The 8414-nt window shown below is 32.6% G+C and overlaps 1 protein-coding gene across 2 annotated transcripts in view; it reads left to right on the forward strand.

Annotated features, from left to right (window-relative positions):
- Positions 1–528: 528 nt before the first annotated feature.
- LOC117170367 (borealin) overlaps positions 529–8414 on the forward strand; it is a 48588-nt gene continuing 40702 nt past the window's right edge. Inside the window, exon 1 of one of the 2 annotated variants that reach the window (XM_033357123.1) lies at positions 529–742. The gene's annotated coding sequence lies outside the window, so the exon portion shown is untranslated. The remainder of the gene's footprint in view (positions 743–8414) is intronic. The other variant, XM_033357122.1, reaches the window with a different exon arrangement.

The raw sequence follows: 8414 nt of genomic DNA on the forward strand, positions 1-8414 counted from the left end.
AACCCGGCACTTGACACATCATGGCTTGTGGTGTATTTATACGCCTGTCGACTGGCCACCAGCCAGCAGAAAATCATAAGAGTGAAAGAGATAGAGAGTACTTTTCTTTTAATTTTCCGCTCTCTGTCTCTTTTACTCTTATGACTTTTCGGTTGGCTGGCGACCAGTAAACAGGAGTGTAAATACACCATTATAACAAAAAACTTTTGCCACTTGCATCAAAACGAACGAACAGTCTCTAACTTATGTCAATTTAACAAACTTTCTCACTCGCACACTTTTCCATGTAAAGGAAGAGGACAACTGCACACCTGCGCATGCAAATTTATGATCTTCCTGTAATGTCCACACCACTTGCGGTAATGTTTCTATTGCCAAGTGGGGAAACGGAGTTAGGTCTCCTTATTATTCCTTCGTGGTGTAACTGCACATCCCCCAGCCCGTAGGGCTGTACATGTTGCCATGGTAACCAAGATGGTGGTCGCTATACATCGCGTGGCTTAAACGCATTCTAGTACCCCAAGTTGCAAGCCTATAGTTTGTAGGATCATGTCAGAATTCTATATTTTGACAAATTTGATGTGACAGTTGAGAAATACTTATATTAATGCGGTGTAATGTACGATGAATCTCAAATGATAGTCGGCATTCTGAGCATTAAATTGGGAAGTACGTTTTGAATACCAAGCATCTAACAAATATTTCTCGGCTTCCACTGACGTACGCGCAATTTACCTGGCAAGTAAAATCTATTTTTAATTGTACTAAGTTTATGATTCAAGCGTATCATTATAATCTGCTAAATTTGTAGAGAATTAGCGGTTGATAACGTCCTACGGAATATTTTTCAAGCCTTACAGGAATAGCGAAATAAAACATTTGACGTGTTTAGACATTTACTTTCAGGGTTTATGAGAGTTGACGAAATAGTACGTCAAGAAAAAAAATCTGACGGGTTACATGATAATATTTTCAAACTTTGATTTGGCAACCTGTATCAGGCCTCACTAGAAGGCATTCTTTGACTGCAAAGACTGACAGTGGCAGTGTGGCGACTAGGTCAAACAGGCCCTAATCAATTTTGTGGTTCGACAAGTTCCTAGTCCTTTTCGGTATTATGTATACCACCGGGCTTGGAATAAATGATCCTTCCCAAAAATATAATGCGAAAATAAACATGAACGTTTAATTAGTTAATATCCATATAGTTCACACAATTTAAAAAATATATAAGAATCAAATGAACTGCTGGCGGTCAGACGGTGATACGCCCGAAACGCCGTCGTTTTAGTTTGCTCCTGAGTCATACTTTTTTTCAAGTTGAATTTCAATTTTTTCATAACATATCCCGATAGTAAATTTTGTTGAGCATATTGTTACTTCTATAAATAAATGTGATGACTTTATTAGTTTTCGAAATAATCAAGAAAATGTTACTTTTTTCTGCAATCGCAAAATACGAATTTTTCGTGTTCAACTCGCCATAAGTTCTATAATAATAGGAATTTCGTAATAAATTTTTTTAGAAAATATGCACAATCATATAACGAAACTAATGTTCTTTATCGAATTTTAATGAATTGTCGCTAAAAATTTATAACGATTTTTATTCTTCTCATGGCATAAATTAAATACTGAAAGTTTCAAACGCTTCGTAAGTCGGACGAATTTTCAGAAAAATAAAATTAACGGTCATCTAAACTTTTGTTAGGATTCAAGGAAGTATTTTAGTAAAAATCAGGCAATTATGTTTTATAGTTGTAAAGTCACAATTGATTTGAGATTTCAGCGCTGTCCCGTACGCATTTTAGTGGTATTGCAAGTCGATCTAGCACACGTGCGGGACAATGCTGATATCGCAAATCAATTGTGACTTTACAACTATAAAATGTAATCGCCTGATATTTTCTTGATTATTTCGAAGACTAATAAAGTCATCCAATTTATTTATAGGACTGAAAATACGCGCATAAAATTTCATATTGGGATATGTTATTAAAAAATAAAAATTTGGCCTGAAAAAAGTAGGTCCCAGGGGCCAACTAAAACGACGGCGTTTCGGGCTTATGCCCATTTGATAGCCAGCGGTTCAAATGTTTAGGTAAAATGTTTCAAATTTCACTAATTAATATGTATTGAAATAAGCTATACCATGAATGGCTTGTCTATTATTATTTAGTGAGTAATGAGTAGTTACAAAATAATAAAAAAATCAAGTTAATATTATACTTGCAATGTTTAAGACTTGAGCAATTAGTATATTTAATTGCAAGTTTTTAATAAGTACAAAAATAATGGTTTTTGTTGAAAATGTGGCATATTTCATTATTTCTTGAATTAAATAAAAATTAAAAAAATGTAATGGACAATTGAGCTGCTGGGTCAAAAAGGGTACATACTTATTTCGCTGGGAGTAGGAAGACCTCTGGAGGCTTTTAAAACCATTTCCGAATTTTAATTTTTAAAGACTATCTAGATGCATTATTTCATTGCTCATCTTGTTTCCGCCGGTCAAAAAGTTGTATCATTTTTTATTTTTCTAATTAAAGCCAAAAAACTTGCTTTCTTGAACAAATACATTTTAATTCGTTTTTCACTTTTACTCGTGCTTAGTCAGTCAGTTTTTTGGATTTTTCAATAAAATTTTCAGGGAATATAGTTCGAAATGTCCTTCGACTGATAAAGCAAAAGGAATTCAAATTATTATTTTAAAAAATGTTTGTTAATTTGTTTCCTATGTGTGGCGCTTATCGGGCTTCTCTAACTTCCAGCGTATCGTTTATTGAGCGAATTTTGAGCAACAAAAAACTTCCAGTGAGAAAGATGTTAACAACAGTACAAACAAGTTTTCTTGAAAATTTTTGCCCAATCGATTGATATTCAAGAAATGATAACATCTCAATACGATAGGAGCTAGGCAACTCGCGCGCTAGGCAACTCGCGCGTGGGCTGTAGCGAGAGTCTCAGATCCGATTTATTATACAGTTGACCGGCGTGAAAAATAGAAACTAATCAAGTAATCAGGTAGTATCAAAGTATTATGCATAAATAAATAATAGTGCATAATGTAAAATAATGTATTCATTCAATATTATGTACAATAGAATGGTTCTATTTTTGAGACAAACTGTACAAAAGTAAAGCAAAACATAATCATCTAATGGTTGAGATTCAATGGATTCTTAAGTCCCCGAATTTTTCAATGCTTCAAATTCGTGGAATTGAAAAAAGGGAAAGATCGTTAAGTACATTTGTTTTCATTTCTGTTGTGATAGAGCTTCAGTACTTCTGGGCATGATAAGAAATTAATAAATCTGTTTACATTATGCATTATTATTTATTTATGCCTAATACTTTAATAGTACCTGATTACTTGATTAGTTTTTATTTTTTGCGCCGGTGAACTGTATTATAAATCGGATCTGAGACTCTCGCTACAGCAAGCGCGTGAGTCCACTAGCCGCTATCGACTTACTACGACGTTAATAATTTCTTGAATATCAATTCGATTGCGTTAAAATTTTCAGAAAACTTTTTTGTATTGTTTTTAACAACTTTATCGCTGAAAGTTTTTTTGTTGCTCAAAATTCACTCTATAAACGAAACGCTGGGTGCTAGAGACTTCCGATAAGTGCCACGCATCGGAATCAAATTAACAACAATTTTTTTTTAATGAAATTTTGAATTCCTTTTGCTTTATCAGTCAAAGGACATTTGGAACTGTATTCCCTGAAAATTTTATTGAAAAATTCGAAAAACTGACTGGCTGAGCCCGATTTAAAGTGAAAAACGAATTAAAATGTATTTGTTCAAAAAAGCAAGTTTTTTGGCTTTAACTAGAAAAATTAAAAATGATACAAAGTTTTGCCTGGCGGAAAAAATGCGCAATGAAATTATGCATCTAGATATTGTCTTAAAAAATTAAAATTCCAAAATCTTTTTGAAAACTTCCAGGGGCCTTCCCACTTCCGGCGAAATAAGTTTATGTGCCCTTATTCGATCCGGCAGCTCAATTGTAAAATTCTACAACTCCAAGTCGAGTTTACTTCAGCTACAAAAATTCGCTTCAAATTTAAATAGAAGGTAATTGAAAGGAAAAAATAAAATGAATTTTTTAATCCAAATTTGAGGGAAGGATTTCAATGACCAGTATTTTTTTACCTAAAGCAGATTTCGTTTTCCATTTCTATTGCTTGTATACAATTTTTAGTCCAATGGTACGGAAACAATTTCAATTCATTCCTTTTTCTCATTTCATAAGATAATATTAAGTTTTGGAGAAAATATGCATATAAAATTTCATACATATGTTCATTTTCAGCAGGGCCGACTTAAGAAAAAATCAAATTGTATACATTGAAATGCCTTAGGACTGAAAACTTTTCTTTTGGTCCCTTACAACGTGTATAAAATTCGAAATGATTCGATTAATATCTTGCGGCTGGATGGAGTTAAAATAGAATTTAAATGTTCCAAACTTACTTACAAATTAATGGAGAATATAAGATCGTTACGAACGACGAGTTGCAATAACGACTTCAGCAACTCGTCATTTTCAACGGTGTAATTTAAATTTTTCGGAAGTACGTTTTGAACATAAAAAAGTTGTTCATGCTCAAAAAAATTATTTATAATTTTGTTAGCTTTAATTTTTTTTCATTTTCAGGTCTTCTTACAAAGTAAAAATTTTCCTGTCAATGTTGAGGCGTTGGTAATTTATGACACTTTTTTATATTAAAAATGGAAGAAATTATTCCATTTTTGAATTGTAACTTTTTTTTAAGTGCGCTTGAAGTGTCCAATTTTTTGGAACATTTTTCGACAAAAATGTTCCATTTAAAATTACTTTGTATTTTGAACATTTCTTTATCATTATTTGATTTAAAAGGTTAAAAATGTATTTTTTATTTTTATTTTGAACTGTGGAAATGAGGGTGAATTTATTTTTTAATCATAGATAATTTTGTCTAATCAATTTTTACGTCAAATCATAATTTTTTATATTGAATAAAAATTTAGATGTGAATAATTTTAGAAGCTTTTAATTTGAAATATTCACTTTAGTTTTTATTTTCAACTCCTCCCTAACAGAATTGTCTAAGCTCTAAATTAAAAAATGTTTATATCAAAGTTTTGAATTTTGAAAGCTTTATTAAACAATTGCACTAATGTCACAGTAGCTCCGATCCGCTCTTCATTTACAAATATTCACACTTTAATAAAACTAACAGAAAATGATTTCTGAAAACACAGGTTAATCATTTTTAATCTTTATTTAATTTTTTTTTTTAAATAAAGGAGAATGATAAAAATGAAGACAGAATTTTTGGCGGCTGTCCTTTTTCTTTATGGATTTTCATTTAAAACTTTCCAAACTTTCCCTCCTTTTTAATACTCGAATTTGAGGTCTAATTTGGAGAAAAAATTGGTTGATTTTACAAATTAAAAGTGAAATTGAAATTGGAAATAAAATGTATTTCAAATTCAAAAACGATAGTTCAAAGTCGCTGGTGTGAACGGTAGCGTGACGTAATTTATCGTGACGAGGGAAAACTTTGTATCAGTTTTACACTTCTGGCGGCAGTCAGCACCTTCTGAAAGTGATGAACCCTGATCTGCACCAAGGCAGACTGAACTGTGAATAGTCATTGAACTTTCTCTGCCGGAAAATCGCACAACTATCCCTAGCGGGGAAGGCTGTAAAAGACTTGCGATTCTGAGCCTTTGCGAAACGTTATGTAAACTTTGTTGCCGAATATTTACGATGTATGAAATGCTGGAAGATTTCTGTGTCTCGGAATGTCCCACTTTCCGAAGATTTCCGACTCTTTCTAAATGTTTCCAATTTCTTTTCGAATCGAATTGGAATTCAATCCCACACTTCTTAAACCATATATTGTTTAAAAGCACATAAAACATTGGAAGCTTATATATTTTATACAGCTGTTTTGTGGTGAAGGTGAAGTGTAAGGAGTTTAATGGTACTTTTCTGATATTGAGTAAAGTTAGTGTAACATTGGTGTATTTTTAGTAATATGTCAATGTTTTAGTTATTATTTGCATTCAATATAAACATTAGCATTAAGTATTATTCCTGTGATGCATGGAATTTGTTATAAAATTTCATTGTGGTTATAAAATGCGGTCGCAACTTATTGAGATTTTGAGGTTAATATTACATTTTGCAATTCAAGAGCGAACTGCTCGCAGTTAAAAAATTTATCAAAAAGACGTAGGATGAAAAAATAAAAAGCTATTTTTTATTTTAATCCTGATTCAAATAGTTCCTGTTTTTTTTTCACCAAAAATTTGATAAATTTGAATGAAATTTTTGTGAAATTTGTATGAAAAATTTCACTAATTTTCAATGTATTTTAAACATGGGAGTATTTTTTCATAGTAAGAAAAATGAGTAGAAGCTTAACTTTCGTAATGCTTTTGTAGTACATTTTCGTAACTTTTCATAGCAAAAAATAATATTTTATAGATTTTTTTAGATATACGGATGATTTATATTAAAGTGGCAAAAATGATATAATTCTGCGACCAGCAGTTCGCTCTTGTATTGTAAAATTAATTCCTAACCTCAAAATCTGAAAAAGTTGTTATCGCATTTTGCACCAGCAATGGACTTTAATAACAAATTCCATGCTTCATAGGAATATTACTTAATATTAATGTTCATACTAATAACAAATAATAGCTTAAACATTAACTTGTAATTTAAAATATATTAACCCTACCGTTAGAAATCTCAGAGTATATGCTGAAGATTCTCAAGGCTCTGAGAAGCTTTGAGAAATTCTCTGCAGGCACTCAGGTAGATATATTTAATGGTCCAGATAGCTCGTTTAAATACTTTGAAGGCTTTAAAATGTCGTTTCCGAAATATAAATAAAAATACGATCCTAAATAACAAGTAGAGAGGCTTAAATTGAAATAAGAATTCGATTATAAATAACAAGCTGAGGCCCTGTATTGCGGCGGTACGCGTGGCAAGGTGGTGGTAAAGGAGAAACGTTGATTCGTATCATCGATTTTGATTTTCGATTCGATTATTATTCCCAAAAGTGATCCAAAAATACTTGCGCATGCTTGAACTGTGCGGCGCACATTGGCTCTAGTTCGCGTACGTATTTAAAAATGAAGTACGGACGCGCACCGTAGCCAATGAACATCGCTCAAATCCAAGCAAGCGCAGATCAAGGCAGCTCCGTAGGGATCATTAACTTCAAGAAAAGACGTGTAATGGTCCATTACTGTTTAACTCACGGAGACTCACGAATGCCTCTGTCGCACGCGTATAGCAATGAAATCGAGTATTGTGACAATCGAAATCGACAATGTCGTTTAGAGATTTTATATTAAGGATAGTCTAACACTTAAAGTTTTCTTTTAAACGTATGTGCAAAATTCTTAATTGGCCATGCAAACTGGTATCAATGATTACCAAAATACCGCTCACTGTGTGAACATCTTTCTGTGTAAAGAAAAATATTATTCAATACACGAGGCCTCATCGGCGGGTGCTCCCTACTCGTGTGGAGGCTGGTAATTTTTAACGTTTAAGATGTGCATTTCTTTTCTTTTCTGATGTTATTAATGAACATGCATATATAAATTCTGTTAATTAAAAAAAACGTACAAGTTTAATGAAATTATAGATTCGGAAAAGAAACTGTTGAGAACAATTTTGTTAACAAAATAATTCCTTTTCTTTGAAAATTCATCTGTTTGGGTTGGAAATTCAATCACATTTTCGATTTAAACATTTAACTGTTTTGTAGAAATTCTGTTTTTTAGCATGAGAATTAAAAGTTTGGAATTAAATTTTTTTTCTATTGATCGTGTGGAAAAATAAAGGGGACCCAGGTTAGAGCCAGATGGATTGCCTTCATGCCTTGTGGAATCCATGAGGGCAATCCAGGCGTGGTTCCTTATGTAAACGACATGCTAATCCATAGGGGCCCAACATGGGCTTCCCTCATGGATCCCTCATGGTTTCCACCATGAAAGCCCTCTTGTTTTTTTTTGCCAGTGCTGGCACCTGTACTGGCATATCTCTGAGATGAAAACACTGTTTTGTACTGGGCTGTCAGTGTTGGGCCAGCACTGGATATCTCTACTAGCACAGTATTATTCCAATAGGAAATTCAAGCATGGGCGGCAGTACTGCGACTGTGCTAACTAGTACTGTACTGCTATACTCTAACCATATAACAAAAAAGTTATTTAAAAAATAAATATTAATTGATTGCGAGTATTTTGTCTGCAGATATTAATAGTATGAGTCTGAAGTTCCCAACGTTTACAAAAAACGAAAAACAAAATATTTGAAAAGTCAAAATGTTTTCATTGTTTATGACAGTATTATGTGCCAAAAGTCCCATCTTAAAGTTTCAGCCCTCTAGCGT

The sequence above is a fragment of the Belonocnema kinseyi genome, chromosome 3, assembly GCF_010883055.1.
Source record: "Belonocnema kinseyi isolate 2016_QV_RU_SX_M_011 chromosome 3, B_treatae_v1, whole genome shotgun sequence".
NCBI classification, from domain to species: Eukaryota; Metazoa; Arthropoda; class Insecta; order Hymenoptera; family Cynipidae; genus Belonocnema; species Belonocnema kinseyi.